The sequence below is a fragment of the Balaenoptera borealis genome, assembly GCF_965194805.1.
Source record: "Balaenoptera borealis genome assembly, chromosome: 7".
Taxonomy (NCBI): domain Eukaryota; kingdom Metazoa; phylum Chordata; class Mammalia; order Artiodactyla; family Balaenopteridae; genus Balaenoptera; species Balaenoptera borealis.
In genome coordinates this window covers 7,740,965-7,751,338 of record NC_138864.1, presented here as the reverse complement: position 1 = coordinate 7,751,338, position 10,374 = coordinate 7,740,965, and positions in this window count along the sequence as shown.

The following is a 10,374-nucleotide window of genomic DNA, read 5'->3' as shown; positions in this document are numbered from 1 at the left end:
CCCAGTTGCTCTGCGGCATGTGGGATCCTCCCAGACCAGGGCTCGAACCCGCGTCCCCTGCATTGGCAGGCAGATTCTCAACCACTGCGCCACCAGGGAAGCCCAGGGGAAGGGTTTTGTGGTACTTGTTTTTTCATGAGCCTGAGTTCAGGAAACCACCCGAGCTGGTGAAATGGGTTTTGGGCACATCAACAAAGAGCAGACAATTAAAGCTAAGTTGACCCATACACAGGGTGAAGGGCAGACACCATAGGATACCAAGAACTAAACTTCCCCAACATCATCATATCTTGGAGGTGAGAGGAGAGAGCGATTTGTGAAGATGTGGCCAGAAATCCCATAATAAGGCATTTATTTATTAATAATCATCTTACATTATTCAGTTCTACTTCACTTCATACCAAATAATATTCAGTCACTAATATTACCTATAGATGTTCATTACATTGATACAGCAACAGTATCTCACCACGATACATTAAACATTGTGTCTGTGTGTGTACAACTTAAATTTGGCAAATGTTTTCTACTTTTTAATGCACTGTTTCTCTTCACTTTTCTTTCACAAGTTTCAGAACCACACAACTTCAAGGTTGGCATATTAAATGGATCAACATTTCAATTTTTTTTTCAATTTTTTAATATTTATTTTTATTTATTTGTTTATGTGCTTGCACTGGGTCTTAGTTGCAGCCGGTGGATTCTTTAGTTGCAGCTCACGGTCTCCTTAGTTGTGGCATGTGAACTCCTATTTGGAGCATAGATGTGGGATCTAGTTCCCTGACCATGGATCGAAACTGAGCCCCCTGCTTTAGGAGCACAGAGTCTTAACCACTGTGCCACCAGGGAAGTCCCAACATTTCAATTTTGAATGAAATGATTCCCTGTATTATTGATTTCAGAATTTATGAAAATAGAGTGTCAGCAGGCAGCTCTCAAAATTGCATTAGTTAAATTGCAATTGTGTGTCCCCAAACAACTAACACAGGAACCTTAACTTCCACCAACAGAACAGAAACAACAGAGATATTCGGGGACCAGAAAAAAATGAAGTTTTGGGTTTTTTTTAGTTTCTTACTATAAGGCACCATCCACATTGATGGGATTTTGATCATTTTATGGTCCCAAATGGTAGAAAGAGTAGAGGGTGGGGATCTGTGGAAACTGGGCTATATTTATAATTTAATTCAACTTTGCTTTAGGAAGAGATTTTCAGCTATTGACAAAGGCAAGTTTTCTTTATTATATTTGTAAAGAGGTAAGAACTCTTGAACTGAATTCTCAAAGGTCCCTTGTCTCATGTGCCCTCCTGTACAATATCTAGGTGTTTACTTGCATTCCTCCTTGATTCCTCCTCTGTATGCTGACTGGTATGTTAAGTTAATTAAGTGAAAATTATTGATCAGTACTTACAGAATGTATATAAGAATGGAGGAACAGAAATGTGTTAATGTGAAGCATTTGTGTTTGTTTTGCTTCTATTAAGAAAGTTGAAAAATTGCATATGGAAACAACCTGACAAAAATAGGAAAATTTCCAGTTTAAAGAACCTTTTGTTCATTAGTTTCCCTTCATGCTTTGTGCTCCTCACTCAAGATGCTTTCCTCTGGGTGTGTTTACTAAGTGGCAAGGTTACTCTTCTTTATGTGCTTGAGAGGAGATTTCTTATATCACAACATGTAACTTTTTCCCTGTAGATGGATTATAAAAAGCTAGGAAATAGTGTTTCATGATGATAAATTCCCTCAATTGGAGGAAGTCTTCATCACAAAAGGAATATCCAAGAAATGTGATGCCCTCTAGCACTTTACAAGGCAAAATGCATGACAGGTAATGCCTCAGTGGAGAGTTATTCTAGACTTTGGAGTAATGGTGTGGTTTCCTTTCTGAGTTAATACGCGACCCAGGGCAAAGTAAGGACATAAAAGGAAATAGTGGATAGAAAAATTCAGTGACTTGGTCTGCTTCCAGAAATACTGACAAATGCATTACACACATTTCTTTTTAGTTGAACGAATCAACAGATGGCTAGAGTGTCAAAAATACAAGATATTCATAATGAATTATTTCCATGTATGCACTTCTAAGCTAGTGTATGACAAATTCAGCTACTCAGTAATAGCCTTGACATTTGTGTACACATTAAAGTATGGATTATAAAACTTTTGTCTTTTTTAAATTCAGAATAAAGTAAATAAATAGTGTTCTCACATCTAGAGTATGAAGAGGCATAGTAAGATTTGTTGGACCTACATGATAATCTAGTTTAAATTTAATACTGGGCTTTCTGATTCATTAATATTGAGGAACACATCTTCACAAATGATTCTAATTTGAGAGAGAGAATAGAAAAGGACAATGCTCTGTAGAACTTTACGGAGAACAACTACTCTTTTCTGGGAATGCCTTCACAGTATTGAATAACTAGTATATGAGAGTCACTAGGTAGAAGCTGTGCAATAGCATTTTAATTACTTTACATATTTGTGATTTTTATATTTTATATTCTGTTTTATTTAAGACTTGGTTCTGAACATACTCTGAGAACCTTACATTTATTTTAAAATATTATTTTAATGATTGTAGAATATCAATTATATAGATATATCTAAATGTGGTTTCCCACCCATTTGGAACATTTAGCCTAATGAAAATGTAGTAAGTCATGTTCTAAAAAAATAATTTCTTTATCAATATTTGTCTTCATCTCTTATTATGTTCTTAGCAAAAAGAACTAAGTAAAAGGATAAAAATATATTAAAGCTCTTGAAATATTTGTGCAGGTTGTTTTCCAGATTAACCCTTTTACCTGATTTAAGGCACAGCATGTGGTCAATTTCAGTACAATTACAAGTGCACTTGAAACCATATTCTGAAGTTTTGGAAGTTCTAGCTAAGATCCGTTAGGTCAATTATTTATCTTGCTCAAATTTTCTATATTAGTATTGATTGTATTTTAGGTCATTCTATCAGTTATTGATAAAGGTATTAAAATATCCCACAATAATTGTGAATATGTATTTTCCCTATTTATTCTGTTAATTTTTGCTTCATTTAAGGCTGTATTATTATACACCTAAAGATTTATAATTGTAACCAATTTCTGGTTGTATTGACCATGTAATCATTTTGAAAATTCCTGTTTAAATCTAGAAATGCCCTTTGCTTTAATGTTGGCTGGGGTATGGCTCTACAAGTCTGTTCTGTTTAGTGTTTGCATGTTTTCATATTTCAACTTTTAAATTCCAACCTTTCTGTTTTCTTATATTTAAGGTATTCCTCCTATTAGAAGTATATATTTTTATTTGATCCAGTGAAACAACCTGTCTTTTAATTAGATTGTTTAAGCCATTAATATTTAATGCAATTACTGATGAACATACATCTATAATATTATTTTTAAACATTTTTAAACTTTTTCTATGTTTTTATCCCCTTTTAATTTTTGTGTGTGTTGGGAGGGAAGGTTTGAATAGGCTACATTAGCTACACTAATAAGCACAATCAACTTAATTCAATTATAGGTGGAGAAAACTTGAAGCTGGCATTCAGTCCCCAGAAAGGTCAGTCTACTTCCCATTCACCTTTCTACTTAGAATATAAGCCTGGATATTTACTGAGGTTCTGTTCCTTGACAGGATCTGAACCTCAGTTTTTGTGCTCCCTGTTAAGTGAATCTTATAAAACTCTACTAAGTTTCTGAGCTTCAGACAATATCTTCAGTGTAGGCAGTTGCTTCAAAGAGAAAAAGAGACTCCAAATGTTGGTTTCAACTATGTCTTCTAATCTTTCCCAGATTTTGAGCCTCTAATTCTTCACTTGTCTTAGACACTCCAAACAAATGTTTTCTTGGAAATCAGTTTATCCAACTTTGCTAGTTGTTTTCAGGAGGAGGGACTGTACAAAACAATCCATTCTGCTATTGCCAAAAGCAGAGCTGTGATTTGAATCAACTTTCAACTTATAGATATGTGTTGAGCAATGGTGTTCATTCAATGTCTAGTTTATTATTGGGCTGAGTTCCAAACTTTCACTTTTCACAATTAGTTTGTTTTTCTCTAATAAATAAAGTAATAAATATTGATTAGTTACAGGCCAAGGCATAAAGTACTTTTAATTTATAGCACTCTTGAGCCATAGTATCAGTAATGCTCCCATTAATCATTTAAATCCACCTCTTTTTCTTATGTGGAATTACAGCATACTTTTTTGTGATAGTGAAGGCTTTTAGTCACTTTGGAAATGTTTGTAGATTCCCATTTCCTTTCTCTTACCTAGCTTCTCTTAAGGATGGTGTGTTGGTTGTTCAACGTGGCTTCCATTACCTTGTGTCAGCTGGAAGGAAGGAGGCCTCAGGTCTATACTACCCAGTGTTCCACAGTGTTCTTGTGTCCTTGGTATTGGCTGCAGCATCAATATCATCCCTGCTGGGTGATCACTGAGATGTCAGTTTGTCACTCCACTCAAGGGAATGTGCTGTCACCCATCATGGGATCTGAGATTTCTGTCATCTGCCCTAGTTCCAAAGCTTCTGGTTCCTGATTCCAGATTTCACTCAGTCCATCTGTGCTTGCAATACCTCTGTGGCCTTTCAGAGAGGTTCTCAAAGGAGAACCCAAGACTCCTGGATTTCTCGAAGAGAAATACAAAGACTTTTAATCCACGACCCCACTATCTAGCTCAGCTATGAACCTCTTCTCTTTTCCAGTGCTTTTACCTCTGAGACAGTAGCACCCTACCAATGCCTATCTCTTCCAGGGATTCAGATTGGGAGCTGGGCAAATCCTCTGTTTGGTCTTCCCCTTCAGTCTAATTAACACATTGCCCCATTACAAGACTTGGGCCCAAAGAAGGGAGTTCAGGACATTTTACTTGACCACATGATTCCCTTGAGTTCTTGCTACTCCAAGTGCATTCCATGGACTAGAGTCCCTGCAGCATAGGTATATTAGTGAGAAATGCAGAATCTAAAAACTCAATTCAGAGCTACTGAATCAGAAACTGAATTTTAAAAAGATTCTAGGTGAACCTACATATCTGAAAATTGAGAAGGACTGCCTCTGTTATATCCTAAAAACTCTCCAAACTTGAATATTGTAACTATAGTGGCCAATGTGTCAGGTCTGTTTTTATATCTTAAAATAAGCTTTCTGAGTTTATTCTTTTGTCACAGATTTAACAATCCTATTCAGGTATCAGAACGTAAGGAGTGACTCCCCTCTTTGCATTTGCTATGAGATTTGTATCAGGCAGGGTCCAATCAGAGAAACAGAAGCAGGAGGAAATATTCACTAAGAGATTTATCACAAAGAACTGGCTAGGCAAATGCAAAATCTGTAAGACAGGTTGTCAGGAAGAAGAGGCTGGAACACACAGGCTAACAATGCTGTCCCCAGGCAGAATTTCTTCTCTCAGAGAAACATCAGCCCTGCTTTTAAGGCCTTTCAACAGGTTAAATCAGGCTCATCCAGATTATCTAGGGTAATCTCCCTTACTTAATGTCAACTGATTATGGACTATAATCTTCAATCACATCTACAAAATACTTCACAGCAACATCTGGATTAGAGATTGGTTGAATTATTCGTAACTGTAGCCTATTCACAATCACGTGTCAAAAGACCTTTAGAGGGCATTATGTCTCTGAGGCAAATGGATGCCTCTGGAAGAATGTGAGTGGGGACAGAGGCCCGAAATAGGAAATATAAAGATGATAATACATTAACACTGAAATCAATGCACTGCCTTTGAGAAAAGTATCAAGATAGAAAAAAAGAATTCTATGTAAGAGGGTAGAAAGAAAGGTTAACAAAGATCAAAGACAGGATCTATTCACTTAAATATTCAAGGTTCTCTGCTGAATAGCCAAAGTTGTTAGGTTCAGACTGTGAAGGATGATGTAAATTCTCCTCTTCTGGTTCATGGAGGTTGTTTCTCTGTTGAAGATTGTCTGCTTCCTCTGATCTTCCATGTTGCCAGGAAGTGATGCCTGGTGATTATGTCCATGTGCCTCTCATCACACACCTCGTAGGTAATCTGACATCATTCCTTATATATTCAGAGAGGTGTGTGTGTGTGTGAAAGACGGGGGTGGAAATAAGGGAGACTAGCTGTGTTTAAGAACCTGAAGAACTGAAATTTGCATCCACCAGTCTTTAGGCATCAAGTACCCAGTAAATATTTGTGATGGCTTTTATTTGGGTGTTACTGATGTTTAGTTCACTGCTTTAATCAGTTTCATCCCTCTTTCATGATCAAAATTTTCTTCTGTGCACACTCACATATATCCAAGTTCATAAGCATCAATTTCCCCAGAACATTTTAATAGGTTAATATTAAATATTAATATTTAATGATACTCTTTCAATGTCTTATAATCAGTAACAGAACCTGTATAATAGAAGATAGTAGTGCCAATCCCACTGAAAATAGGGGGCATATACACATGAAAAAAGCCAAAACAACATGTATGTAAAAATATAATATGATAAAAATGCACATATACAGCATACACATTTAAATACACAAATTATATGGCATATATACATAAAATTAAAGCAATATACATGTAAAGGTGTAGTATAAGAAAAAATTAAATACACAACATGGGGAACATTTCTCAGGGTTGGCAAATATTATACTTCAGGGATATTTAAGGAGGTTTATGTTATTTCTGAGGGTTGGCAAATTTTATAGGTTAGGGATATTTAGGGATGCTTACCTGAATGTATAAAAGAGTACCCACATTTATTGGGTTGCTTCCAAGTACAGTATCTCATATTATTCCCTTATAGCACACTTCAATTTAATTGAATTTAGCAGGAACTAAGCTTCAGCGAGATGGAGAGATTTAACCAACTGTAAGTGAAGGAGGAGACCGGATTCCAACCCAGGTCCACGGCTGCTGGTTCTCAGAATCCTACCTATTCCCATTACCCACCATTTCTCCTTTCTCCCCAGTAGCTTTTCTGCCAGAGAGTAAATATTATGAGGATGGATCAAACCAGCTACCTAGAAACGGCAAATGACCTCTTAAACTTCTTGAACATTCTTTGAAATGTATGACTTTTTCACTGTCCTCCATTATACATTCATGATATAATAAGATATAAGATTTTAATCAGCATCAAAAATCTGTAAGGCTCTGCATGACACCAGAACACCACCTCCCAGCCTGGTTACTGTACTGCAGTCTGACTTGTAGGGGCTCATCCTCTGTTGCCTTCCATGGAAAGAGAGAGAAAAAGATAGTGTAGTTAAGAACAACATAACTGAAGAGCTAGACGTACAAGAGGGAGAATATCTGTTGGCCAGGATTTCAGCTTCTTCCCTCCCTCCTTTCAAGCCAGGATGAATTCAATCAGGAATCATGTAAGAATGAGTGTGAGCTTAGCCCCAGATCCAAAAAGCACCTGCAGGAGGATGTAATGGAATATTAGCTATGGGCAGTGAGATTGTTTTAAAGACAGTCCAGCTTACATATATAAACAATTAAAATTATCCTGAATCCTTAAAATGAGAAATAAAGATGTAAAATGTTAAGAACATTTTTCTGGCACTGTGTTTCAGAGTCTGAACGTTGAGAGTCTGGACATAAGAAATCCGTGGAGAAACGTGTTGTGATATTATGTGAGGAGGGAGGGCAGTGTGGACTCCCTAAGAGGAGATGGTTCCCTTCCATCAGGACCTATCTCCCCTTTATCCTCACCACAGAAACACGCCAGGGCATTTCCAAGACTGCCTTGCTGGAAACAGATGCATCTTTAGGAACAAAGATAAATCCCCCTTCCATGCTGGCACCTTCTCTTCTTTTGCTCTGTTTCCCTTTTTGACCCCTCTAGGATGCATTTGGTAAACACTTTGGATGCTTTGGCTTTGAGTTCCTGAATAGTTCCACCTGCTTGGAGAAGTACACCCACAATACCTCCTGCTCCTGCCCCAACCTACTTTGATAGTTACCTGAGAGATAAATAAGCATGTATTCCATTGGAGCCATTCTGCTGTCTATTTTGTTTCAGCAAAGTAGCCTCCCCAGGTAATACAAAGAAGAATCCCTGAGGAGAGGAAGGTTTTAAAAAAGTAGAGAGAAAGTAATACACAGGATTAAAAGTAGTAACACAATTTCTATTTATTGAGCACCTCATGAGACCCAGGAAAGTTTACACATACAACCCTGTATCCCCAAATCAAGAGCTGCCAGAAGTAGCTTCTATTTTGCCCATTTTATCAATAAGAACACTGAGACTGAAGATTAACTTACTTTATGAGATAAGGAAATTTGCTTGATATGATTCAACTTCAAGTATGACTTCAAAAATGCATGCATTTCCCATGTTCCATTCCCAGATCTTCCATAAATACTTGTGCAATTAGGAAGACAAAGTTTCACTCAGCTTTTTCCCCCAAGGAGAATCTACACTTTGTTTGTTCTGAAAAATCTAGGTCATTCAGAAAAGGAAACTTAACAGAGGTTAAAGAGGATATATCATGCTCAAGAAAGTGACTCATCTCTTTGATGGTTTTAATTGTTTAATAGTGTTATTTTTTCTGGTTTATATTATAGAAATACCAAAGTTTCTTTCATCTGAGAGAAAAGCACAGGTCTTAAAGCAAAGCCTTAGAGGCATGTACTAGCTCACTAGGTTTTTGTTAGAGCACTTTATTTGCAAGTGTAAGAGCTCTGTGCTTGCAACAGATCTTTATGGACAGTAAATAGGTTTTCTCTTGAAGATCAGAGCACCATATCATTTCAGAGGTCATGTGACTCAGCCCCTCTCTCTCAGATAGTGACAGAAAGACCCAGAAGCGGAAAGGAAGTTACCCGATGGCTTGAGCATCCACTTTCCTCATATTCCTTAAGAGCTTCTTCCTTTGCTGCACCTGACTCTCGGATGGGTGTCCAATGTCATGGTCTTCAGAGAACAGAAGACAGGCCAAATTGAGCTTCACAGCATAACTGGCTTTTCTAATAGAAATGTATTTTCTAAGACAAATTTTTATTTTAATTCTTTTGGTTGAAAAGCAAACAATCCTCACCTTCCTAGAAAGACTTTTTAACTTCTCCCTCTAAGTGAGGCTGTTCAAATTTATCATCACTTTTCTCAGGAAACTGGAAGGTGTCTTTTGATGTCAGTGAGAGAGACAGAAAGAAACAGAGAGACAGAGAGAAAGACGGGTAGACAGAGAATAAATGTCCTACTCTTAAATTTACAGACCATCTTAGGGCTTAACACAGGGAGAGACCTTCAGGGTTATTTGGTTACATGATTGCAAAAAGCTTCATTTATTTGTGTTGATTTAATGTCCTGCTTAAGACCTCCATGGCAAAGTTGAATAGACATGATGATATCTATAACTGTAGTTTTATTGCCTATCCCAGAGAGAAAACTTTTAATATGTCATCATTTAGTTTATGTGCACTGCATTTTTTGGAAGATGTATCATAGAGTTTAAGAAAATTTCTGTCTGTTTCTGTTTTATTTTAATTATAAATAAGTTTTAAATTTTATCAAATTTTTTTCTACATCTATTGAGATTATCACACATTTTTTTTTTAATTTGTTTAATGTGTAAAATTAAATCAATTGTTTTTTTTAAATATTTCATCAAACTTACAATCCTGGGCAGGGAGAGAAACAAATATGGTAGTGATAAATTCTTTAATGTTTTTTATATTACTATAATAAATTTGTTCATATTTTCTGAAGGACACAATTGCATGCAATTTTAGCTTAGCAGTTATTTCCTTTTAATGTGTGAAGACATAATTCTTTTATCTCCTGGTTACCACACATTCTGTTTTGAAGTCAACTTCCAATGTTATTGTTGCATCCTCTTTTTCCCTGGCAACCATTATAATTCTACCTTTGATTTATTACTAATTCTATATTTTCTTTATCTGGACACCAGTTGTATTTATGTTAGAAGATCTTACTTTATTCTGCATGCATTATACACTACTTTGCGTATCTTAGTCCTATTTTTTTCTTTCTCTGTTTTAGTCTGAACACCTCCTGCTAAACTATTTTTCAGGTCATAGAATCTTTTTCTTTGATGGCTTCTCTTAAACTCATCAACTGAGTTGATCATTTATTTAGTATTTGTTTTGTTTTGTTGGTTTAAAATTTCTATTTTTTTCTTTATTAATACCAATTCTCTGGTATTTTTTATTATGTCACAATTTTTATCACTTTAATCATAGTTATCTTAAAGTCTCTGATGGATTCAACATTTGGATTTCTTGAGGGCCTGTTCCTCTTGTCAATTTTTCTCTTTTTTATCTCTTGGTATGCCTCATAGGTTTTTCTTGAGTGATAGAAGCTCTGGGTGATGATTACCTTCTTCTGATAAGACTGTTTTTGCTTCTTGCAAGTA